General features: G+C 38.7%; 1 long non-coding RNA gene across 1 annotated transcript in view; it reads left to right on the top strand.

Moving 5' to 3' along the window:
• The first annotated feature begins 7,581 nt into the window (after positions 1-7,581).
• LOC108403715 (uncharacterized) overlaps positions 7,582-27,788 on the top strand; it is a 90,044-nt gene continuing 69,837 nt past the window's right edge. Inside the window, exons 1-5 of the long non-coding RNA XR_012121271.1 lie at positions 7,582-9,623; positions 17,665-17,814; positions 18,661-18,712; positions 23,803-23,889; positions 25,127-25,308. This is a non-coding gene — a long non-coding RNA (uncharacterized lncRNA). The remainder of the gene's footprint in view (positions 9,624-17,664; positions 17,815-18,660; positions 18,713-23,802; positions 23,890-25,126; positions 25,309-27,788) is intronic.

Below are 27,788 nucleotides of genomic sequence, written 5' to 3'. Positions count from 1 at the left end.
ACCTTCCCCAGTAGAGGAGGATGGTTCTCCTCCAGGGGTACGGAGTAGCTTCGCTTCCCTGCTCAGACCCCCACACAGGCTCTGGAGGTGCGTCTGTAGGAGCAGGGTGATCAAGCCTCCAAGACCCCAGACACAGCCCAGTGAGGCTCTGCTTGTGGCCGTCTGCCTTTCTTTAAACAACTTCTCTTTCCACTTTAAAAAAAAAAAAAAAGCTATACAACTCTTTCGGTATTTCACTCCATTTTGTCATTGCAGACACGTGGTTGAAGTAGAGCATTTTCTTTTTGTCTTGAATCCTTGCTGGCTTGTATACTGTATTATTTTTCAGTAAGTCTCTTGTAGAATTATTTCCACCATTACTAAGCTAAATCTAACTTCAACCTCCTGCTTCAATATTTGCGTTCTGAACAATTACACTAATAAGCACTTTTCCAAATTCTCACCCAGGGGCCTTCCTGTCCTGTCTTTCATTAGTTTCTGCCTTTACCGACACATAGCATCATCTTCTCTTAAAACAAAAGCAGAGACGGGATTACTGCATTATGGAAAAGTTCATGCATAATTAGTAGGTTCTTTTCTAATGCTTATGTTGATCTTAAGCCAAAAAAAAAAAAGCCCGTGCTTTTACTTTTAAATCGTATTCACCTTGTTTCATCTGCTGAAGGTTAAGCATTGTTTTAAATAACATCATCTTTTTTTTTTCCTTTTCAACTCCTTGTAAAAATAATTGCTAATTTGAAAGAGTGGCAAGTACAGAAACATCATGTTAGAGAAAAGAAAAAAAATCGATCGTCTCTCAAAGCAAGTCTTCTATCTTACGGCTTTTAACACATACAGCTCATTAAAATGACACCCAAGCCCTTTGCCTGTTCTCTTGCTCCACTGTCTGCTCGTTCCCTCGTAAATCCTCTCTGTACGTATGGGGGCCTAAGAATAGACTGATGATTGATACAACTCATAACTCCGGCCGAATTAACTGCCAAACGTGCACAGTGATTCGTGCGGCGGAAGTTCTGTCCTTCAGACTGGCCTCTGGCTTCCTTCCTGTTAGATTCAGAGGTCGTGACCTTTACACATAAACACTATAAATAATCTTGGTAATGACACTGTATGCTGACAGAGAATACAACATTTTGGTAGAAGGACTAGCCATGTACTCAACGAGTGAAGTAAGCCCTGCCGACAACCAGGTCATAAATAGGACAGTACTCAAGAGAACAAAAAAAATACTGGGGAGAATCTCCCACTTACTTAATTCTGATTTGATACTGTATTTTAAAATACAGACGTCCTTGATGTCGAAGATATGAGTGACAGGTGCTTCCAATTGGTCATGAAAATACTCCATGATAACCTTTTTACATATTTCTGGCATTAAAATTGAACATACGCAACCGCTACCAAAATGCTGATTTTTTAGGTCCTGCCTCTACCAACATGATACATCCTGTCCTTGTGGGTAAATTGTATGAGGTATATCTGTGCATGTGTGTAAGAAGCAGTACGGGTAGGCATGAGGACACATTTTTAAATATTCAGAAATTGCATTTTGCAGATTGACACACTATCTATGAAAGAAGTAAGTCACTGACTGGTACAATGAAACATTGGGGCAGTTCCTTTTGGTCATAATCCCTGAATGTAATTGCTTGTAACTATATAAAGCTATTGTTCTCAATAGAAAAAAAATTGTAAAATAAATGGCTACTAGCTCTAAAAGAGAAGGTAAAATTGTCTTATTAAAGGGGCTTCATTGTCAATCAAAAGAGAAGATTGCTAAGCAAAATCCTGCAATTTGTTTCCAAGAATCTTAAATTTTGAATCAGCCCTTTTTTCATTTTTTTTCTTAGATTCTTTACTTTTTTTCATAAATCATTAATGCATATATATAATATACATTTCATCATTTTAATTAAAGTTTGATTCCATTTTTATTTTACAGGAGATGAAGTTTTCGAGAAGAGGAACTACAGAGGAGAAATAGTAAGTGTTCTAAGGTTCTGAATCTACCCTTGAAAGGGCATTTAAAGAATAGTGTTAACATCACCAGTTTTAAAGTGTAACCTGCTCAAGTTTGTCACTATGAAGAGAACTAGGATTGCCAAATTTACATTTAAATAAAATGCTAAAATTACACTTCTTTTTGATTGGTGCTGAAGAAAAAAATGAAAAGTCCGCTCAAACTTAGCATAGAATGCTAAGATACACATCACTGTGGGGTTTTTTTGTTTTTTTAATAACGTCCCTGTAGTTTTAACTTTCTGTCCTAATGGCCTTTTTACCAAAAGTGTTCTTTCAAAAATTAGCAATATTGGGAAAGGGAAAGCAAAAGCGTACGTACCAGGGAAGTGCCCACAGCTCAGCCCAGTTTGAAATGTTAGGCCTTTTATCACAAAGCGGGGCTGTCAGAAAGGAAGCTCATCGTGGGCAGCAGCGGGGACCAGAGGACCACGGCCGGTGCCGGGCGTGATGCGAGCGTCGGGAGGGGGTCCTGCCCCACGCGCGGAAACCACCAACCCCCGCAGCCCAGCCCCAGTTCAGGTGCAGCAGCTGGGACAGCGTCTTCTCCAGAGCAGTGCTCTTCTCCTTGGGGTAACCGACGGCCGTCCCCCCTGCTTTGATGGATGACGTGCTTTTCCGCAGCCCACGTGCTGGTCAGGAGTGAGAATAACTACGGTACCATGTGCTGATTTAGTGAAACAGGTGTTGACAAGACCAAATGGGAGGACAGTTGCAGCCGACCTGACACGCAACTTCATTTCAGCGACCCGAAGCCCGCTCGGATTTTTCACAAACATGCCCTGAGCATTCTTGCAGGCGCTGCACCGACTGGTCCACTTGTGCATGTCCTCTGCTCCCCATGGGCTACTGCAGAGAAGTCAGCTTGGGGAAACTTGTAAGAAGTGACCTAAAAACACAGTACACTCATTTGCTCCTCCCCCCGGTACACACCAGCAGCACGGTTTGTGTGGTTCTACCTGGGACGGGTTCAGTTAGCAACATGGAAAGATAGGCAGCATCACAGCAAAATGGACGTGGTCCCATCCACCTGCCTGCTTAGATCAAGATAAGTTTATTTAAATTCTGAAAAATTACGAGTTATGCATTTGCCCAGAATAAACACTTACTTACCTTTTACTACCCGGGTACCTTAAATTGCACATCAGCACACATCCTTTTATTAAGCACCTGCAGTGTACAGATGTTGCTTTGCAGTAAAATGCTCCTATTAGTTCCAGTACACTCATGGCTTTCCTGTACTAAGTCACTGCAAAAATGCCAAAGAAATGCATTTCTGGGAGGGACTGATCTTTTTGCTTTACCGAACAATTATTAAGTGTAACAATGAGATGAAAAATAAATCCTGAGAATAACTGAACTTAGAATTTTAATTTTTACAGCAAACCCATGTTTTGTCTTTGCAGTTGCACAGAGCCTTTAACCTCCAAGTAGGCTGACTCTAAGTGACAGGAAATATATTTAAAATACAATTTTGGGGAGTTAAAAAATAACTGGGCAATATAAAGGAAAGAGAAAACATATCAGGCTTCCTGGTTTGATACATTATGCATTTTCTTCTCCCTCCCTGGAAAAATAGCATTTTATGTATGTATTTCACTCTGTAATTTAAAAAAGATTTCCACCTAAATTAGCTGATACAGAGGTCACAGCAGATTCCCAAGTTAGGGATTTTCAGCCTTCCGGGTGGGATCATGGAAGCCCTGTTCATCCAGGAGCAAACAGCTAGCAAGAGCCGCACTCAAGACTCTCTCCACTTACCCATCATACCACAGCTGCTTGTCTCTTTCCCCGGGCTTTGAATGTCTTCATGTTTTCCTTACATAACTCCACTCAACTCTTCCCGTTTCTGGGAATGCTCCGTGCTCTACGACCCCCCTGGGGATATATGCAAAATCAATATTCTTTCATCACCAAGAAAAACATATTGCACTGATTTGTTTCTCCTTCAGGAGACCGTTGCTTTAAGACATGGATGGAAAGTATGAACAATGGATCTGTCGAGGCTGGGTAAATGGTGGAGGTGGAGTTAGGAAGAAGGTGGTCTGGAAACATTCTCCCAGCACAGGACTGTTCTTTCATCACAGGCGTCTCCTACCATGCTATGCAGTTACACCTCGGACACACTGAGTACCTTGGTCAGAGAAGATTTAGGGTGACAAGAAGCTAAGTGACATTGCCACCTAATGCCTACAAAGATCTCAGTGTCTGTACAGCTAAGAATGAAACCCACAGTGAGGCCAGAAAAATGGAATTTCATATATGCCTCAAAATAATTAGTCTTGCTGTTGGAAATACATATTTTTAATCTAAAAGACAAAAATGTTTCTTGCAGGCTCAATCCCCAAAATTCCAGCTAGCAAGTGAGTGGAATTTTATTAGATTGTAAAGTGAGGTGCCTAAGAGACAAATTTAAAGTGTTAATCCAATTTTTCATTAGATTATACATAACATGTCCTTATCCACAGCTGTAACAAGCACGTGTCTAGAGACTTTCACAGCCCACTGGTCTCTGATCCATACAGTCAGGAGTTAATGTATGGAAGTGCCATGCTCGTACACTCTACCCGTGAAAGGAGAAAGAGGTAAGTCATAAAACATGCATAATAAAGAGCTTTTCCCCACCACCAGGAAATTTATGTTCACGACTAAATTAGTTTCTTATAAATTATGCACAAGCTCTTATGATGTTAGCAAAAATGTGCTACACACTACTGCAAGTTTGTTTCTAGTGTAAATTCTATAGCATCTCTGAAAATGTGCTCATTTTTATCAAAATTTTTAAAAGATAACTTCACTGTTTTGTTGAGCAATATTTTAGTTAAGTTTATGTTAGCATAGTTCCTTAAACAATGTAAAATTAAATCGGTGCTTTTTATGTTACCTTGAAGTATTTGACACAGGGATTTCTGAGGTCCTGTGGTCTTACTGTCAAAAGTGATCGGTGTTGATTACCTGACTTCAGCCACAAACAAAGATGATGTCAGGAGCAGGTGGAGAGAGTGATTTGTCATTTATAGCAAAACAAAAATACATAAACTACATGGGTTTGGCTTTTGTGTTTCCTCCACCTGAAAAAAGTTCATACAAACAAAATATGCCTGCTGTTTTATGGTGTTATGAAACTGATTGAGACTATATGTGCCCGAGACCAAAAAGCCCCCGCCTCCAAAATGGCGAACTTCCTGCTTCTCTTCTGTGTTCTCTGCTCCCGCCGGCGCCAACCAAGGCCCAATCACCCCTCTACACCTTCCTGCCGGCGCCACCTAAGGTCCAATTGTCTTTTGACCCACCCCTTCCTTGCTGACCTGTATAAATTGAGCCTGCAAACAATAAACTGTGCCAGCTTGATCAGACATCCTGTCTTGCTGGTCGTTCTTTGTGTCCCTTGCTTGTTTCATTTCTGCAGGCATCTCCGGCTACACCCCACGTTCGTCCCGCAGGTCGGGGCATATATGATACACAGCACTTGCCTGAATCTTCATAATGTTCTCATCCTATAAGGAAATTTGGAATGGACCAGCTTAAGGTCAAATATGCATTCTTACATATTGCTGTTAGAAAAGCATATTGGCACAACCTTTCTGAAATGCAATTTGAGACTATATAATATTGGTTCTGTAAAATATCTGTAACCCTTAGCCCAGTCATTTTATTTTTAAGGGGAAAAATTTTACTACACACACATACCTTTATATTTCACATACACACACACATATATATGTATAAAAGTATATACAAGTATACACTCACATACTCAAGGAAATTAACCATATCATTTATTTAAAAAAAAGAAATAGAAAAATGACAATGCCCAACAGAGAAGAATTTAATTATAATAAACCCATACTGGAGAGTACTAGGCAGTTGTTAAAAATAATGGTCTTGAATAATATTTAGAGGTTCTGGAAAATATTAAAGACATAGTTTTAGATTTTAAAAACAGGGTGAAAAATGGCTATTGAAGATAATCTTGTTTTTTTTTAAATATAAATACAAATAACCAGCGTTACTATCACTGAATGGTAAAATATCAGCTTTTTTCTTCTATTTCCTTTTGTTATTTTCTCCAGTAAACAGTTATATTTAAATAATCATAAAAAGTTTTTAAAGATTAAAAACACATTGGGTTATGCTGATGAAATAAACCAGATTGTTTTCTTTCAATATTGCCTCTAAAGTTGTGAGAAACATGGAATTTGAGTAAGATGGGATTTGTTTTACATGGGTTTGAATGCTGTTTATTCTTTTTAATGTCTTGGTATTTCCAGTTAAATGTACTTAAGCACAAATTATTTTTAGAATCTTTATTTTACAGTGAGCAAAGTATTTTCCGCAATAGTGTCTTTCCATAGCACATAGCACAGGTCTTTACACTTTGATTTCCTTTTCAGTGCCTAACCTAAGCTTCATGTTACTAAGTGCAGAAGGAAAAAAAAGACTTTCATTCTAGGAGAGAAAAAATAAAATACACCTCCTTATGAATGCAAGGCCATTTGCTCTAGTGGTTGAACACAATTTTGCAAAGTCTCTTTTGTTCCTCGACACAGTTTTATTTATTTTTGAAGAAATAATGTGGCAATTTAGAATCTGAAGAGGTTTGTTGTCTCAGTTCAGAAGTGGACAATTTGAGGGCCTCCAAGGTGCTACAGTTTTCCAGATGTGGGAAATTGCATGCCATTTCCAGGGAGGAGAGATCTCCAGCCGTAATTTGATAAAGCAGCAAATGATTCGAAATTACCCAAATTTTCTTCCCTTCAAATGGAACCAATTTTCAGGTGAGGGGCTGCTACCTGGAGGAGGAGCTGCATCCTGTCCTGAGTCAGAATCCCCACCTCAGGATCAATGCTGAAGATAAGTCTGAAAGCTGCGTTTCCTTTTGTGTTGGAATCGCTTTCTCAAACTTACTCAAACAGAAGAAATACTTGTTAAAAATATGGATTCCCAAGATCCTCCCATTGAAAATCTGATTTGGTAAGTTAACCCTGAGACTAGAATCTGTTTTTAAACATTACCTATGTGATTCTTAGGATAAACTTTGAAAATACGTTGCTAAAGCATGTTAAAACTTAGAACCAGATACTTATTAAATGATTCTCTGTTAATTTTACCTTCTTTTATTTCACATGCAAAAAGAACAATCATGATGTACCACATTCACTTTTTGAAATTTAAAGTATTTTACCTTTAAATTCAAACATGTTTAGTTTGTGTTCCTCATATATTTGTATTCTGCATGTAATTTCTGGTTTTGTATACTATTTCTCTCTGTCCTCTTCTTAGAAAACCAACCCTTAAAACAAGAAAAAGGTAGGCGACTCATATTATAAGTGTGAATCTCCTTATAATCATGGAACATTTTTCATTCCCCTCCAGGGCATGCGTGTACAGCACTAAATTCAATAGTTCACTTTTTCTTCTCTCTTACTCACCAGACACAGTGCTTTTCCTCCAGGGCTGAGGTTGTCCTTGTTAAGCTGGCTCACATTACTGAGCATTTTCCTAGTTGCAGAGCGAGGGAAGGAGCTGGCTCTTAGACGGCCTTTGCTTGAATCCCTTGCTTAAAAGGAAGTGGTGGAGCCTGAGGCCCTAGGCCAGGCAGTGCGGCCCCAGAGCCCCAGCGTTGCTGGTACACTTGTGTTCACATGTGCCCCTAAGCAGGGGGTCGAACCTACCATGTAGGATGTGATCACACAAAAAGTGTTTATTGGATGAAATAATGGACAAAGTTTTAATGACAGTAAAAACATATGAAGTTGCTAATGTGTTATACCTATTGACTCTACTGGCAAAGCTTAAAATACAATGATAGTAATACATTTTCTACAACTGTATTTGAGACACACACACACTTTATACTGGAAATAGTTTTTTGCTTCATCAATGATGTGATATGGGTGGTTAAAAAATTATATACACATATTTAATAATAGTGGCATTTTAACTACTTTAAGGGAACTCCAAGCTAGTGAATACACATAAATGTTTGCATAATTTCAAAAAACAATGTATACTTTAACAGTACTCAAATATACTGAAAATGCAGTTGTTTAACCATTGAAGATGATCCTACCTCCATTAGAGTATTATATTTTGTAGAAATTTGCATAATTTTGCGTAACATTTAATGTACAAGTGAGTGGAGAGAAGAAAAATCAGCAGTCTAACATGTTGAATGCCTACTCTGACCTACATTGTTTTTATACTCCTACCCCCAGAGCTAGCTAAGACTAACCACATTTTACACATAAAGGGACTGATGTAGAGAGAAGTTAACAGTTACCTGTGTCCCTAAGTTATAGATTATGTATCAAGTCTCACTGGTGTCACAGTGGTTTGGGCACCTCATCATACCACATTTTGACACATTTCTCACAAGAGCATTGTAGTATAGTTCATTGTGCAAAATTATTTTTTAGGTAAGGGGTATCTCTCTACATTGCTCCTTTTCATCTTAATGTGGTCAGGTAGATGTATATTTTACTATGAATATGTAGATATTTTTGCATAATTAAAGGTTAATCAATACCACATTGGCACACATACACAAAATCATAGTTACCAATCATTATTGAGCTCAGATACCCGTATTATGCCGATGACCTAGTGGTCTTCGTGAATATAATGACACCTGACTCACAGAGTGTGAGTGTTGCAAGACAGACCTTGAACACCTCCAAGGTAAAAAAATAGTTTCAGGATGAAATTTCAGTAGTTTCTTTCAAAGTGAAAAGAGAACAAAAAAAACCTTTTCATTTGGTTATCCATGTTTTCCTTAACTTAGATATTTTGGGAAAAATAGATTGCTTCTATAAGGTCCAAATTCTGCCCCTTCAAATCTGCAAAATACACAGAATGCAATAATCACTCCTGTGCTCATGGCACAGTAGCTCAGAGCGATTCGGTGACTCCTGTTTGAAATGTTATATGCTGTTGTCTACGGGACCAAGGTTCCTTTGAAGCGATTTTGAAACACAGTGGTTTAGTATCAACAAGGTCTGGCAATTCAAGCTGTCATTTCGAAGAGAGAATGGAAACTTCACTCACTGCATCTACTATTTACAGGGACATATTCACGTGTGCACATTACTGTTGCTAGGAAACTCAGAAATGGATTCTGCCTCCAGCCAGGAGTGTTGCATAAATAAATGTCATCAGATTCCCCAGTTATTACAGCCCACTGTTTTCTTTGTTGCTCATCTTACTGCTGCTGAATCATACTTCAAAACCCAAGCCTGGTTAAATTAGCCTAGGCTGTTGAGTGTCTGCAAGTATCTAAAACGAAAATTAAACACACTACAGCTAGTCATCATGAATTCTTCCATCTATAATTGATTGGTTTGTGTACATTGATACATCTTTCTTACATCTAAGAAAGTACAGGCCATCTCTTTTGCCATATCTGTATCTCTATCCACTGATGTCCATTGGATATTCTCTTAGACATACAGCCCAGACACTGTAGGTTTTTCAAGAGTTTTTTTTCTTCCTTCTTTCAACATCTTTTCATATAACTGTAATGATGGAACTGCTGAGTTTTGAACAATTTGGGCAATAAAACGATGAGTTGGATCTGACTTCTGCCAAGGAGGAATTTGAGGCTGGTAAGCAAAATCAGTCATGTAAACACTTAAGAACTAGTGATACAAAAAAGGTGAAAGGATTTTAATGTTCAGGCTGGTGGCTGTTTCCTAAGGGAGATCTCAAAGAAGATGACTGGAGTGTAGGGCACTTGACTGTGGATTTAAATTGGGGTGAAATGAGGGTCTGGGGAGTGGTGGGAGGAGCAGCCCAGGAGGGAGAAGCAACACTAGCAAGTCTGGTGTGAGCTCAGGTGTCACGTGGAAAGGTGTGTGTTACTGTGTTACGTATAAGTGAAACAGTAAAAACTAAGCTGTCACTAGGCAACATGGATGAGCCATGTGACAAGAGTGCCTGTAAGTGACAGAACAGGAAAGGGAAAGGGCTCTGTTGGAATCATTATGAGTGTCTTCTTTATGGGATAATTTCACTGGTCCTGTGAAATCTACAGGAAGTTTCAAGCTTAATCAAAATTTGTGCACGTCTCTTTCCAGTTTCCTATTTACAGGTTTGTTTAAATTGAGCCAAATGACAATGTCTGAGAGAACTCCCTGAAACATGCGTTGAAAAGAATAATAATAATTTTTTTTCTCCTAAAATTTTTTTTGAAGGCATGCCTAAGAAAATACCAAATACATTTAAATAGTTGGGTTGCTTTTTTGGAAAACATTTGTTTAGAGATGATGTGTCTTACACAAGGATACTAATTCTTGGCATAAAAGTTCACTGTTATTTCTACAAATGATATTTGGTCTACACATTCTTGCATATAACAGATATCATCACATTGGTGTGTTTCTGAATTTGACCACTGGAATAGGTTAAGTATCTTAGAAGTTGCTATTAATCTTAGTGAAATCATTGATGTTTATTTGAAATTTTTGTGTTATTTGAGGTAAATATTACTAAGGTGTCAGGATACACTCTAGGGGTAAACTCAGGCTGGCACTAAAATTGGAATCTCATGGAAATTTATTTGAAAGCTTAGATGTATTGATGGGGTGATGTGGATAAAATTGCAATAGTTCAGAATCCCCTGCCTGGCCTTAGTGCATCTCCATATCAGTAGGTGATCACAAAGGAGGCAGAGAGAAAACGTGCACCTGAACTGGAGAGGTATTTTGGGGGTCCTTTTGCATCTGGGTCACAGGAGACACAGAAGAGCAGAAGTGGACAACTACTTGTAAGCAAAAATGGTTTTCTCCCACTTTATTTCTTCCTTTGACTGATTTCACTTCAAAAGTTATTTGCCCCAGGCTGGGAACAAATTTTCCCCCTGGAGTTACAGGTGGGCTCCTCCTGAGATAAGAAGTTAAGTCCTCCAGGGTCCAGGGAAAAGTTTCAGGTATCAAAAATACAGGTTTAAGACCTTAAGAAGCCCACCCTCCTGTGCCTTAACATTCTAAAAACTGGCACATCCATGAGAGACTGGAGACTTCATGTGATTGCCATGACATGATGGGACCCTTAGACAGGCAGACAGGCTCTGAAAGTCCTTGGTAGACTTTGGGATGTAACCCAGATGAATCACTTCTTCAATGTGAATATGGGGGCAGCAGCACTTTGCACCAAGACGGCAAACTGAGGGAACTTCTTTGCAAAATGTGAAATCAAAATCTGGTCAGTCTACTCCCACTTGAACACAGAGCTGATGGTCAACAGCATGACGGTTCATTATGTGGACTAAAAAGAATGAATAAATAAGAAAGAAAACTGGTCAGAAAACTTAATCAAATGTCTCAACTCAAACTAAGGGGAATCTGGCTAAAAATCAACACTATTGAGACTAGATGCAAAGCTAAAGGGAATGTTTGAGGAAAAGAGTAGGAAATATACTGTTTAAATCTTTAGTTCCTACTGAAAGAATGAATTACGTTTCTAAACAGATGAAGAACAATTTATCATTTAAAGAAAAGTCTGTGGGGTGAGCACATTGTAAATATTAATAACTAATCAAATGTGTTGATGGTTGTCCAACCCTTATCTCTTTATTTCTTCTTTCCCTGCCTTCTCTCTGCTACCAGATACTCTGCATCTAAGTTGACCTAGGCTTTCTATCCCTTTCTCCTTGGACCTTCCTCCATCCTTTTAGGAACTTTCCATTTGTTGAAAGATCAACCAAGGCTGATATGATTATGACTCAAACACACCGACAGAGTTAACTCTCCAAGTTCAACTATAGAAGGGATTTATGAAAGATCAAATGTAGTGCATACATTTGATGAATAGTGGGGATTTTTTTTCTACTCCCTAGTTGTTGGAAGAAGTACTGAGATTTAAAGGAAATCTTTCAATAATTTAAAAGTGATGCTTGCACAGAACCACCTGGACCTATGGATCTTTTAATCCCTCACTAATGAAAACAACATTCTCACTATTAGTGGATGTTCAATATAGAGTGTATATTTTGTGGACTGAAAATCTGCTTTCCTTTCAGGCATAAGATTTAATACAGGTGAGAGGAGGGAGTGATAAATTAGCAGTCAAACATGCTAAAGACCACTCTGGCCAATGTTGTTTTATACTTCTTTCAGGCTTTATTACAAGCTAAATTTGAAGATCCCCACCTGCCTATCCCTTTAAGGCATATTTTTCCACCAATAAGAAGAAAAGAGGAGTATTAAACCACCTGTTTCCGTTTTCTTCTATCGTGCCAATGAAAACCATCTGGTTGGTTAGATGGGTGAGAGTCCAAGGAGGCTTTATCCTGAGCTGGATCAATTTCATCCGCACTGAAGGGCAACTCACCAGGAGTCCGCATTTAGCAATATTTTCTCAGCTTTCTTTTCTTTTTCTTTATCTTTCCTTCCTTTCTTCTATTGAAAAACAAACCCCTCATACAGGTGTTTATGCATAATCATAGGAAAATACCAAAGGCATATAAATAGCTAGGTTTTTCCTCCTTTCCTTTCTTCCTTTTTCTCCTCTTTTCCCTTTTGGATCTTCATTACCTCACCGATAACAGATGCATGACCATGTAGCTTTAGAAAATTACAGTAATAATAAAGTAACCATCAGCTCAATATAGTGTGTTCTTTTTTGGCCACAGTTACCATATGTTAATATTTTCTGATATTCATTATGTTCATATATGAATGTAAACAGTGTAAACAGAAAACTAAGCAATATTTACACCAAAACGAAACCTTTTCTGCTTTTAGAATCTGATTTGGTAATATGCCATTGGTATCATTTTTTCAAAATTAGCTATTGAATATCATTTCTATTCCTTTTAGTCTGTTAGAGTTTACTAGGGAGAAAATGGGGCAAATATCCTTCATTAATTCTTGCTGTAGTCTACCTTCCCTCTAAGAGATTTTTCAAGGCTATTCCCTTATTAACTTATACTTTACCTGGTCATACCAATTTTTTAGGATTGTAGAGATGAAACAAGTATAAACATTCATTATCATTTTCATTTTTAAATAACTAAAATGAAGCCCAGAGACTTTGGCTTGTGTCCAATGCTGCCTGAACAGTGAAACAGGCAGGTTTAGAGCACCAATTGGCTGCCCCGTCCTGAGGTGCTTTATGCTTCCTACAGCCTGGCATTGCTGATGAAATTCTTCAACTGAAGTTCAGATGCATGTATTATGCATGTGCATTGTGTCTGTGTTTTCAGAGAGTTATAGCAAAAAAAAAAGTTGTTTCCTTAGTATAAACAAATCATCCAGGATAGTTTCTAATGTATCTGATGATGACAGCATGCATTCCAGTAGTGTCTGAGAGCAAAAATATGCTCTTAGAGAAAATTACCTTTTAAAATGTCAGTGCTATTATCTCTCTCTTTAAATGTGGATCCATACACCTAAAATTGTATGCATTTATTTATTTCTAAATTATTTCCTTCTTCTGATTTACCCAGTTTTATGAACTCGAAGTTAAAATTCAAAATTACCGTTAACTCTCTCCTGTCCACCTTTTCTCCCAGCAACCAGTGTTGTTTCATTTCTGTGCTTCTAACTCAGCAAAATGGCTCATCTTAGTTCCTCTTTTTTTCCTCTTCCCACAGCTACATGCACAGTTCTAGCCTTCAGTATTTTCCCATTATTTCCCTTCTGGAAAGAGCTTCCTAATGCACGGCTATGGGTGTACAAATTCAGGTTGATCGTGATGATAGGATAAAGGTGATATGCTGTCTGTACAATCTGCCAGTGTTCTCTCTAAAAAGAAAGAGCAAGGACTTTCTGTGCAAGATGGAAAAAATAGCACAAAAATGAAATAAGATGTTCTGAACAGAGAGAATAGAATCAAACCAATGTAAGTAGGAAGGTAGGGAAATCTGGCCCTGAGGGAACTGAAATTAAAAAAAAGAAAGTGTGTATCAGTCACCTGTTCAGTGAGTGACTTTCCTTTTAACAATGAAAAATATCTAGTACTGGACCCTGCAAAGCTTTGTCTTATATCACAGAAAACCAAGAAGGATCTTCAGGAAAAAGAATGTGTAGGAACACTTCACTAACATTCTCAAGAAGGAAGAGGTTATGATGGTGGATGACTCCTTGCCAATGTGCGTTCACTTGGGAAAATGCAGATCCGACTTGGCCAATGAGAAATAATTGTATCCTGTTGCAACACCTTATGATGAAGAAAAATCTTTGTCTTTCCAAGCCTACTAACTGCTATGCCTTACTTATGAACTGGGTATAAGTTAGCACTCCTAGAGAAGCCAAATAATTACAGGACCTGACCATTTTAGTCTGTTTGGGACTAAAGTTTGGAAATTTCAACAGAAAAGAAGAATCTCAGAATTGGCCTTAAAAATAGAATGATCATGACCGTAAGAACCCACTTCCTTTTCTCCTAGAATATCCAACTAGACAGCATTTTATATTCTCCTTGGCAGCTCGATGTCAACAATAGGATAGAGCGGGATTGACTTCCACCACCTCCACGTCTACTTTCAGAACTTCCCACACATGCTTTTCCATGCACCACCCTCTGTTACTGACTAGATGTAGACATCCGGAGCCACCTTTGAAATCCTGTGTATGAGATGGCAGAGTATTGGTCAGTTTGAATCAGTAAATGTCTGGAGAAGCCTTAAAATGCCCTGAATCGTTTTGGACATGTTTACATGAGTGAACATTAAATACCTTGTCTGTTCAAATGATTATCAGTTGGACTGTTAATTGTTAGACCAGCTAGCATTGTATAGATGGAATCTAGAGGTATATGTAACTAATATGAATGGTATATAGAAGTATTAAACATCTTTCTGGTTTATGGCTCTAAATGAATTTTTAAAACTTTTAGCTGATCAAAAAATGTAGTTTGAAAGGCAGAGATGAGGGATGTGTTTTTGGTTTTGATTTTTTGGCATGAATGGGAGAGTTTTAAAAATTATTTTATAGTAGTTAATAATGACAATATAGAAGAAAAACCAAAAGAAGTGGTAAATAATTCATAGGAGAAATAATGAATCATAAACTAAATACATTCCTTATGCTTTCAGAAGTTTATACACCAAAGAACAGGGTATTATTAATATATTGATGTGGTCTTTATACAGAGAAGTCACTACAACGTGTCAGGTATGTTAAGGTTGAACACAGTTGCTGTGGCATTCTAAAATGATAGAGTTGACAGAAATAAATTGAGGATTGGGTTTATTTGAAAAACAGTGTTATCCACTGTTAAGTTTCGCCTTGTTGATCTTGGTTTGGGACAGGGCTCAAGGATGTATATTTTTGAATAAAGGCACTGTTTTAGTAGCTAATACCTAGTAGTTAGCGATACCTAGCTTCTGGATTAAAAAGCCCACAAAACTCAGTCATTAACATAATAAAAGTTTATTTGTCACTCACACAAATGGCAGTGCAGACCTGATGTCCTTCAAACTATGAATTGGATTCAAGGACATACTTGAAGTTTTTCCTATAACGGGAGGAAGAGTGAAGTCATAGCAAGTTCAGTTGGGCAACAAGGGGTTGACAAGGAAGGAGTCAGAGGACTAACCCTCTCTCTCTCTCCTCCTGGGAAACCTGGAATGTAGAACTGACCCCAGTTGTTATCATCTAGTAAGTGGGACTTCTAATAAACTCATAAATGGTATTTACCAGTGGAAAGATAATAGAGACTCATTAATACATGAAATACTTTTATCAGAATATGTCAGGTCTGTTTAGGTTATTTACTGTAAGTAAATCTGGGCTTATGGATTTGTAGTGATAACTGTCTGGGAACTAGGGTATAGTCGCTTAAGCCATGTGATTAATGTGATCAAAGATGATAATGTTCCTGAACCACTCAGTAATCACTGAGCACTCATTGTTAGAAAAACCTTCACAGGTAGGCATCAAATCAGAATGCATCTTGAAGCCAGAGATAAATAACCATATTGGTCAACTGTTCCAGATAGCCTGTGTCTCCAAGAGGAAAATGCTTCATGTCTTATGAGTGCTTCTGTCCTTTGATTCAGAATGAAATAGAAAACTGAGTGAAAGTTCAGTAGTAAACTGAATGAAAACTTTGTTACTGAGTAAGATCTCCGATTCCTGTGAGTCTGACTTGACAATTCAGCACTCTGCCCTCACAGTGGTATAAATGAATCTGTAGAAGAGAAAACGTAGAACTAATAAAATTTTAAATTATTTCCCTCTCATTTATGGGGAAAAAGCCATACTTAAAAAGTGGATCAAAAGCTGAGATTATTATATGTAAGTTTAGTCAGAAAATTGCAAATGAGAATATGTATTTTCTCTACCTGTCTTCTGATCTGGTTAAGTTGATCAGTTGGGATTGCATTTGGCTGCAACTAACATGATTTAACTAGATGAAATGTTGTTTTGTTTCATTAACCACACCTGAGGAAATCGGAAGCAAATGTTTCAGATCTGCTTTAGAGTTCTCAAGGATGCCGTGCCAAGATTCCAGTTCCCATATCTTTACTAAGTAACTCTTGGCAAATGGCTTCACGCTCATGGCCATAAGACAGCTCTTTATCTCAGGCAGCCCTCTTGTCCACTTTGGAGGAAGATAAAGAAGGAAAGAGGAGGAAGATGTAGTGAGCAAAACATAAAGAAGTTACTAAAAGATGTTCACTTATGTCTCATCATTAGAATTTTTCCATATAACTACCCTTTGTGAAAGTGTCTGTGAAGTTAATTAGTTCTAGCTATGAATGTTGCCATATCTATAAAATCGTGGCCCCCTTAGTAAGAAAAAAAGGAAATGGTAAAAATTGGAAAAGCAATTCTCAGTGTCTACACTACCAAAATTAAAATACATAATATAAACATTTCTAAAGAGACCCTGGAATCACAGTGGATAACATTAGATTGTTATCACAAGTAGTTTTTGAAAGTAGTAAAACATTACAGACTAAATGATCGTGTGAATTTCAGAGGGTGTTTGAATGTGGAGGGTGGCATTTCATAATTGCTGTGTTTATCTTCTAACTTTGAGACATGAGTCTATTGTTTTGCTTTTGTGAATCAGTATGATCCCTCTCCAATCCAAAATGCAAGTTTCTTTTCAGACACATCACAAACCAATTCATTTCAATATTCAAATACCGTCCATGAAGTCTAATTGGCTATCACAGACATATTGAATTAGACTCCATGAAGTCTATGAATCTGAAGATTTTGAGTGTTATCTGATTAGAATAGGCAGCTAGGACTGAAAGTTGAGCTTGATCTTATGTTATAAAGACCTTTCAAATCCTGTCTTTCTCTTCTACCTTTTTCTCAACACCTCTATTAGGTTATTCATTATTCTTCAACCTACGTCTTATTTCCTGGCCTCTGTTTGTTCCTGTTTCCTAGTATGATAGCACCTAGTAATCAGCCAACCAATTTTAATTACCTTTTTTACCTCAAAGTTCCCTTAGGGGGTCACCACATTCAGGAATCTTTCTTTTGTCTTCCAGGTGGTAATATTCTCATCTTTGGACACAAAGACTATTTTGTGTGTATATTTTATGTCTCTTAAAATACTGTCTTCCAGTCCAATTTTGAAATATCAGAATTTTATCATTTCTTTACTTTCTGGATATTTTCAGAAAGGAACTCTCATACTGAGCATAATATAAATTCATTAAATGTTTGCTACTTTTTTTAGAAAATGAACATGAAGGATAATCAGAGAAAGAAGAAGAAAATTAAAATTCAAGGACCGTCATAAAAATAAGCTATATTCAATATTAAGCTATGCCTATTATTGTTATAAGACACATCCCATTGAGATGAATGTATTACAATTTGTGGCAAAGTAAGTATGTTTGTATTTTCTCATTAGAAAATCTTCTGATTAAAGGTCAAATAGTATGATTTTTAATTGGCTTTTATATATGAAAATCTCTTTGTACTCTTGAGGCAGGATCTGCCTACCCCCACCACCTCAGTCAGTGTGTAGATTTGTGTGTGTCTGTGTGTGTGTGTATAAAAATATAAATATGTGTGTGTAAATATATATTTGCATGTGTGTGTATAAACAGCTAGCTAGGTGGATGTATACACAGACATGATATTATAATGCCTAATTGTGTTTCATGTTACTATATATTACATAATACTTCGTATGATACATATGTGAGATTTTTAATAAAAAATACATTTTCCTTTTAATTTTAGCAGAGTCATTAGAAAAATATAAGTGGAAGAGTTCAATGTCAAAAGGAACACAATTATTATGACTGTAATGGACAAAAAAGAAAGCCTTGGAAATTAAAATCATTGCCAGCTTTCATATTTTTTTTCCATTCCCATTTTTTCTGTGTCTGGGGTCTGAGATAAGTATAAATTAAGAAATCCAAAATGACACTAAGCTTGATGATTAATTGCTAGGATATAAAATAATCAGTGTGTAAAAATCAACTAGGCTGAATGAAATATATTTTCAACCTTCAAGGGTATTGTTTTGTTGTCATAACCCCAGCAAAATGAAAATGTGCAATATAAAAAGGATTTGTACTGTGTAATTAATGAAAACCTTGGATACTAACTGTAACAGTAAAATGACAGGACTCCTAGGAGTGAACTGAAGTAGGAATAGAGCGCCTCTATCTGTTCCTTAAAACGAGGCTGAAGACAAATTTGAAGTTGCTTTTTTCAACAGGACCATTGCCGGGTGATCCACTGGACATATCATTACTAGCATCTTTTCTGAGGTAAATCTAATTTCTTCTTTTTCATTTTTCACCAAAAATACTGGTAAAGCCAAGTCTTTTCCTGCCTCCCCCTGTCTTTAATTAATCAGTCCTCAGTAGGGTTCCACAGGAATGTATCTGAAATTCAAAATATTAAGACTTTTTTCAACTGTTTGTTGGCTTATAAGACCCAAACTACTTGACATAGTCTAAAGGGTCCCCTGTAACCTGCTCCTGCATCTTCGCCGGTGACAGCTCCCCAGGCTGTTACTTGCAAGTTTCCCCCACCCTGTGGGAGGTAACTGCTGGTAGTTCTCTCCCTGTCTGAGCTCAGTCCTCTCTACTTAATTGCTCTTCCTCACATTCCAACCCCGTCCAGTTAACCGCACTCTGGAAAACTCATTTCAGGCATTACTTTCTCCAGGGAGCTTTTTGGCTCCCAAGGCTGGATTAGGCGTCCCTTTTCTGTGCCCTCCTAATGCCACATCTTAAAGTCCCCTTTTTATTGAAGTATAACATGCATGCAGAGGAAGGCGAGCCCTGTTAAGTGCACAGCTGGACAACATTCACCAGGAATCAGCACTCAGAGAGGGAAACAGGACGGGGTCCGCACCCTGGAATCCAGCCTCAGGCCACCTGCCAGTCACGACCCCTCCCAAAGACAATCAACTATCCTGACTTCTAGCACTATGGGTTTGTTCCAGCCATTTTTGAATAATGTTATGAGTATAATTTTCAGTTTTGAGTAAAAGTTATCTTTAAATAACTATGGTGTGTTTATATTGTTTAGTTAAGTGATGAAAATGTGATAGATGAAGGAGCCTATCTAATTTGATTTCCTGAAGGCAGCTTTCCTCTGTTTGAATAAATGGAAGTGGTTCATCATACTGCAAAATATTTTAATATGCAGTAATAGGAAGGCTTACAGTTACATACAGTTCTTTAATGGTTTTTCTGTTACTTATGCTACATTGTTCATGCTTCTAAAAAGCGTTTTACATAGCAAACCCTCCAGTTTCAGGTCCCTTAATTGTACATTTCCATGATGTATGTATATGATTCTTTGTAGGAAAAAAATAGATAATAAAGAAAAATATACCTCTAAATGTATTAATTTAGATGGTATTTGAAAGATAGTGCATAAAAGGACAGGTTTAATGTCATCTTCCTGATGAACAAGGAAAAAAATTTTAAATAGGAAGGGTGTGTTATGTTTGGGGCAGCTTACAGCAAGTGTGCTTGTCAAGAGCTATTGTGAGTATGAAATTCCTCCTTAATTGCAAACCAAGAACTTAGCTTGCCACCGTTCCATAGATGCTGACAGAAGACATGAGACTCTTGATCAGAGACGAAGGACTTTGTTACCCACAGGAATAATAGCTGGAGTATCAGCAATTTCTTGGGCTGACTCCCCAAACTCCAGTTAGAAGAGGACAAGTTGAGATCTGCGTACACAGCGACGGCCTCATCGGAGAAGTATCCGGAGCTTAAACAACCAAACCTTTTATGATGGACAGTCAGCTTGGTCTTTGCCCAGAGGAAAGCACTCTCTATCGTCCATGACGGTCAGCAAACCTGGACTTTGTTGTGGAATGAACCACTCCCTCTGTCTTTTAAGGGTTTCCTATACCAACATCCTAGAAAAGATAGTCTGGACAGGCCATCAGTGCCTCTGCATTACAAGACATGCAGAAATGTGAGGGAGCCGTGGACAACTGCCTTCTCAAAATATCCACCCCTGGTTCTATACATTATATTGGATGCTGGAGGATTTTCCCATAAGAACCCTAGTCCGTCAGCCAGTCTGACTGATCTGAAAGAAGCCAGAGCAGATCTGTTCACTGTGTCTCATGCAAAACGTGTTGAAGGCCACTTGTCAACAAACCATCAGGCTGCAAGATGAGAGGCAACCTATGTTACTGATTTCAGGCGTGACCCCCCAGGGTCCTGGACACAGCCAGCTGGACAAGTCCCATTAACCACTAGGGTCTGTCTGGGAAAGTCAGATAGCTTTCTCAGCTTTCCAAATCGACCTTCCTACTTGACCTGAGGAATAAACCAGGTAGAGTCGGAAGCACGTGATTGCAGACTCCCCCTCAGCCGATGGGGAGGAAGTCCAGGCCATTCTGTCATCTCAAGGATGCTGGCCAGTGAGCTAAGGCAGGCCTGCCTCCCTTTCAGCAATGATCATTGATCGCTACAGATAAAATCAGGGACATAATTCACACCACCTTTTATCATTGATAACTCCCATTGTAGGAATAACTGCACACAGTTTCTGAGAGTAGTTCCCCACAGAAACCAAGAGGAGTTTCATTTGGGGAGATCCCTGCAGTCACCTGAGGGCTACATGATCCCCTAGTAGTATTTCCATAACACATAAAGGCCTCTTATGACCTTACATAAGACACAATTTTGGGGAAGGTGGCAAGGTAATAACTATCTTCTACACTTAGGGTATTTTCCCAGACTCCCTGGAAAGTATTCACAGTTTAGGGGCTTCTCCTTTAAGCGTATAGATTGACATTGCCTCCAGTGGTCTCTCAGCTGACTAATAAACCTTGGAGTTCCCACGTCAGTTTCAGTAATTAAATTGGTTCCTTGTTTTGAGAAGGATCTCCTATGGCAGTTAGTCCAATCTGTCCTGTCTGTCTACACCATCAGCCGGTGGCATTTATTCACCCCAGTGAATGACTGAATGAAGGGTAGACCTAGGGGTGGGGACTCATCTGGAAAATGGACAGGATGCTCTGCACGGAATGTCCAGGAGTTGGAGCCGCGCTTGGCTGTTGCAGACAGACAGACTTGTAAGACGAGACGCAGTGGCAATCAAATGGGGCTCAGAGCCTGAGATTTGTCTGGGGAAGGCAGATGCAGTGGTTAGTTTAATTTAAGGCATTTATAACCATTTGAGAAAATGACATCAGGATGTTTTCCTTCCTTATAAAGAAAGGCAGCATTCAGAGGCTTTGAAAGAGAAGAGGTCATTAATGCTCTATTCTGCACTGTTCATCCGAGCATCAAAGGTGCTCCCTCTATAGATGGCAGGGTCATTGGTCTTCCTCCACCACCACAAAATCATTGGGGCATATTTAGTAGTAATAACTTTACCTCTCTTCTATTATTTTTGCCAGATCTTTCATCAGAAAATCAGGTGCAGGAAGGACATGGGATATATTTGTTAAGCATAATAAAAATCTGTTTTGATCTCGTACATCCTGCCAGAGAGTGTATCTTTGGTTTTCAACAGTTTGATTATGATTTGCCTACCTGTGGTTATCATTTTTATATCATCCTTGGGGTTTATTGCTCATCTCCTGTCAAAAGCTTGTCTTCCCCAAACTGGAAGGATTTGAACATTATTGATCCAAGTATTTCTTTTGCCCTTTCCCTTGTGATTCCATTTACATGGTGGTGGGGTCACTTGATATCATCCCACAGGTCTATGAGACTGTGTTAATTTTTTCAAAACAAATTCGAATTTTTAAGAGAAACATGTTTGGGTTTCCTATTTAATAGCTTTACTGAGGTATGATTTAAACATGCAAAATTTCCCAAATGTGAGGAGTATTGCTTGGTTAATTTTAATCTTTGTATGTGGCTACACAATTTCTACCATGGTCATATTCTAGAACATCTTCCTCCTGAGGTCACTCAAGCCCCTTTACAAGGGCTACTTGCAAAGAACCCAGAGTGCTTCATTCTCCACGAAGAGGAGAGCTGCTTGCTAGACCTTTCCTTTCTCTTCTTTACCAAACTCACATCCCTTTGTTAGCAGCCCCTCCTGTGCACTCACCATCATACCTGCTTCCTTCCTTGAGAGTATCCTGAGGGCCCAGTCCTTTGCAGAAAATAAAAAATGGTTTTTGGTAATGAAAGCAAAATGTTTACAATCTTCTCTCACTGGGTCCTTACAGAGAAGTGAGTATCCAGGCTAATGAGTATCACTTTAAGAATACAAAATCATGTTTCTCCTCAAATCTCTGTACATTTTGTGTTTTTCTATATATTACGAAGCAGATTCTCTTGGTATATTACTTCTGTGTTTATCTAGAATTGGGCCCCCTAGAAAAGATGAAATCTGTTTGAATCATCTGTGTGTCCAAGTATAGAGTTTTCGCAGATGACTGCTTTAAACATAAATATGAGGACACAATTGTAAGCTTTTAGTACTTACGTTTTAAATACAATTTTCATTTCCAAATATGCAACATTTTCACCAACAAAGACAATTTATGTAATGAATGCACAAAGCACGTAGTCTCTGCAAAGAGAGGTGGGTGAGGGAGGGGAGGTGGGTGAGGGAGGAGAGGTGGGTGAGGGAGGGGAGGTGGCTGAGGGAGGAGGGGTGGGGGAGGAAGGGGAGGTGGCTGAGGGTGGGGAGGTGGGTGAGGGAGGAGGGGGGGTGAGGGAGGGGAGGTGGGTGAGGAGGTGGGTGAGAGACGAGGGGTGGGTGAGGGAGGGGAGGGAGGTTAGGGAGGGGAGGTGGGTGAGGGAGGAGGGGTATGTTAGGGAGGGGAGGGGAGTGTGGCTCTGCCACACTCTCAGCTGGACTCACTGGCTTTTTTGTAAATTAGCTGTAATGGTTTGAGCCATTTGACAGAAACAGTTTCCATACATTTCCATCAGTTTAATATGAAAGTTGCTCTGTCATAATACTTGTTACCTTTGATTTTTTATTACCGTTTCTTTTCTTTATTTTTTTTTTTCCAGATAGATTTTAGTTTTAAGGAGATGGGTTTACATTGGCGTACAGAACATATTCCTTAAAATGTTACAGTATCACTTTCTGGGTCTTCCAATAAAATCCCACTCTTAAAACAGTGACATTGGTATGGTGCTTTTAAATCTTACGTTTAGATTTTTATTATTGTTCACATTTTTCCCTAGTCCCTGCCTCTTCTTTGAGAGAATACATGTTTTTATTCAGTGTATTCATTACATAAATGTCTTTGTCTATGAAAGAGTATTTGGAAATGAAAATTGTGTTTAAAACATAAGTGCTAAAAGCTTATAATGATCAAGTTTGTCATTAATAGCACTTTTGTATTATGGAGCAAAAAATCTGTTGTCCATTTCATTTAAATATTCTTTTCATGTTTATGTCCTAGATTCTTCTTGTCAGAGAGCAGCAATTAAAATAATTGATTCTGCGAAAAGATCCAGCAGTGTAATGCTTAACAGTCCATATCAAAAAGGTCAGACACGAATTACTGTAATTTTGCATAAAATGAAATAAAAAACACTGTCCCTTTCACTCCAAGTGAAAAAATGTTAGGATAATCAGAATTCTCACGAGGGTTTTTTCAATCAATACATGCTTCAGTGGATGATTGCAGCCCCAAATCGAAAGAACATTCTATTCAGGCCTACAATTATGGTCACACAGAATAGAAGTCCTTTTAGGAAGACTTTTTTCCTGCTTGAAAAGATTGATCATCCATAATCCTCATGTCTTCTCTGACATCGTATGTCTCTGGTGCTCAGCCCCTTTTGTGAATGTTTGCATTCACTGAATTGACTCCTTCCTGAAATGCTTGTGACTCTGTCTTTGTAAGGAAAGAGGAGACCTTTTCTATTTAGACTTTCTGGGCTTTAACAATGAAATCTAAAAATTTAAGCTGACTGTGTTTCTACAACCTTGAGGGTACTCTTAAACTCAGCCTGTGGAAAACATCATTCATATTAAAACAGTTTTTTGAGTCTGCATAAATGTAATTAATTTTTTCCCCCAAAACATACATATGTATGTTTGGGGTTTTTTTTGAAGCCAAGTACCCATATGCTTAGTTAGAAAGAAAATATTTAAGGGTAAATTTTTAGTTGAAGGATAAGAACTTTCAAGAATCCAAAAATATACATTTATAAACAAGGTTTAGTGAAGGTCATTTTTCTGGGTTAAGGCACAAGCCCTGCCTGTTTCTCCCACTCATCCAAACATTCTTGTGGTTAAGTGATAAAACACGAAGGTAAGGTAGAGTAAGACATTGATTCAAGCTATGGAGCATGAAGATATGGACTGAGAAGAAATTTACTTTATTGATAAAATAACTTACAACCCTCACCCTGATGGTATTTTCTTTGCAGACTTCATCTTCACCCAGACCTCAAACAACAAGGTATAAATTGGTAAAGAATGACATTTTGTGTTGGGGAAAGGATTAATTCATTTCACTAGGGTTGTGGAGTTGTGCAGAAGCATCTAAGATTGGCTTCGGGGTAAAAATAAACTCTCCTATCAGAGATCACAGTGCCTGCAGGACCGGTTTCTCCCGGAGGCTGAGAGGGGGCATCAGCTCCTCGCCTCCTCGCCTCTCTTCTGGGCTGCTGCGGTCCTTGCGTTTCTTCACTCATCTCTCCAGTGTTTGCCTCTGATGTCACATGGCTACTTCACTGTGCATCCATGTCTCACTGCGTCTCTTCTCCTCTTCTTAGGAGGACGTGGGTGTTACTGGATTTAGGCCCCATGCTCGTCCAGTATAAATTGTTTCTGAACCGATTCCAGTGCTGAGGAGGAAGTTGCTCATACCTCCAGCAAGCAATTCTCAGATGCCAGCAGGGTGTCCAGAAATTCAACTCAAATCTGACACTGCCTACTTGGAGATGGAGTCGATTCCGTAAGTTCAGTACCCCGGCCCTGCCCCGACTTCAGAGGCCAGCTGCAGTCCCAGACTGCTACCTGTGCTTCTGAGCAACTCGCTGTATGTCACAAGTTGCCACCACCCCTCCTGGCCTTTGATTAGCCTGTTAGAGCAGCTCACAGAACTCAGGGGAACATTTTGCTTACTACATCACCATTTATTATAAAAGGATATCATTCAGGTGGGGGAGATACAGAGGGCAAGGCATGAGGAAAGGGTGCCGAGCTTCAATGCCCTCTCCAGGCACTCCTTTCTCTCCAAATCTCCACGTGTCTACCAACCCAGAAGCTCTCCCAGCCCAGTCCTTTTGGGTTTTATGGAGACTTCATTACATAAGCACAATTGATCAAATCATTGGCCATTGGCAATCATTCCACCTCCAACCCATCTCCCCTCATCAGAGGTCTCGGGTGGGACTGAAATCTCCAATCCCCTCATCGTCTGGTTGCTTCCATTGACAATCAGCAGCCATCCTTGGGTGTTTTCCAACAGTCACCTTATTAACGTAAGAAAAGACACCCTAATCACTCTCAACACTTCGGAAATTCCAAGGGTCAGGGGAGTTCTGAGCTGGGAACAAGACCAAATATATGTATGAGAAATATATCTGGTCATCTGAATGACCAAATATATATATATTTTTAAATTGTAATATCACAAGTATCTCAACTTGGTAATATCTGCAAAGATATGTCACATTCATAGGCTCTAAGAGGACATGAATTTGGGGACACATTTTTCAATTCAGCACAATATAAATAAAAAATCATAAATACAATTATCAAAAAGAAAAATAAGTTTTCATGTGCCCTCTGTGACGCAGCCAGTAAGTGGACTAAATCAAAGGTAGACTTAGGTCTGTTTGATTTCATGCATTATATCAGGCTGCTTTCACCTTGATAGTGGATATATATTTTATTCCTTATGAAGAATTCAAGCTACTCAAAGCTCTTTACTCCCAAACCAAACCCCTAACCCAGACACACAAACACACACTGTAGGTAAAATTTTAATATTTCCAGAATATCTCACCTGGCTTTACTGTATCTGCATATCAACAGGTGTTCCTCAGGGGTGGAAACAGGCATTTCATCTCCTTATCAATGGGTAATTACTTGGGCGACTGAGGGCTTATCTGAACCTGAGAGGTTAGGGGGAGGGCTGGCTGGCTTCTCCCAGAGCAGGAAAGAGAAACAGTCCTGGACTGCAGTTTGTAAGCAATAAACAGGTTTTAAATTTTATCTCTCCCTTTGACTGATTTCAGTTTTAGAGGTATTTTGCCCTGGGATTTCCTTCCCTGGAGGTACACACACACACACACACACACACACACACACACACACACACACACACACCACCTTTCTCTAATTTCATGGCAGAATGTTCTGATATGAGTACAGCACATAAAAATAGCATGTTTGACTTTTTTGAGGCACAAGATAGGAACATAGAGTATATAGCTTGGCTGACTGTATCTGGGTCTCAAGTTTACAGGGGCACATTCTCCTTTCTCTCTGCCTTCAATTGATTTGTATGTGGCAAGACTGAGAGGGGTGATTCCACAGTGAGCCTTTAGAGAATGGGTTCCCCCAGATTCCATTATTAGAAATGCAAACTCTCATGCCCAGCAATCTGTATTTTAGCAAGCCCTCCGGATGACTGCGATGGACACTAATGTTTGAACAGCTTTGGAAAGACATATCTTTTCCTCTACTCTTGGGCATTTGTTACAAGAGCCAGAGAAGTGTGTGGTGTCTCACCTGTGGTCTAACTATATTCCCCAGGGTCTGGAACAAGGAGTGTATTTGTCTTTGAGACTTAGCCAATTCTGTGGAAGTTCACATTCTTGATTTGTCCCCTCTACTTAATGTTCTGCAGCCCCTGGTCAGATTGTGGTGTCTCCTGGGGGAGTACTTGGGTGGTAGGGTCACAAAGAACTGTATATATTGTATCCAGCACATCTTAATTTCAGTTTCTCCCTCATATTATAGTTATTTGGATACATAGTTTATCTCTTTTCTCCATAAACTCTTTTAAACAGGGACAATAATACATCGTTATGTTTCCATCTTTCCTTTAGTGCCTCCAAATAATAAATTTGCCTTTTATATAGTGGCCACTCCACACTGATTTTTTTGTTGATGTTGGGGGAGGATTGAGTTATATATATATTATCTCAGAAAAAAAAAATTCACAAATGCAATTTTTATGCCCCAGATAGTTAATCGTATTGGAATTTCATAGTATTTATCTGTACATTTCAAAGTTAATGCCTTTTTCATTGGAAACAGAATAGAATTATCCACTAAACCCATTTCTATCATGGAAAAAAAAAACCATTTAGAGCAACATGAATCAAAATGTCCTTTTGAATCTGAAGTACAGTGACAGTAATAATGGAAGTCCCTGTAGCAGCAATGCAGCCGTAATGAGCTCCTGCCAAAGCTGTCACACGC

Source organism: Manis javanica, chromosome 9 (genome assembly GCF_040802235.1).
Source record: "Manis javanica isolate MJ-LG chromosome 9, MJ_LKY, whole genome shotgun sequence".
NCBI classification, from domain to species: Eukaryota; Metazoa; Chordata; class Mammalia; order Pholidota; family Manidae; genus Manis; species Manis javanica.
Note: the sequence above shows the minus strand (reverse complement) of the source record. Positions and strands in the feature narration are given on the sequence as shown.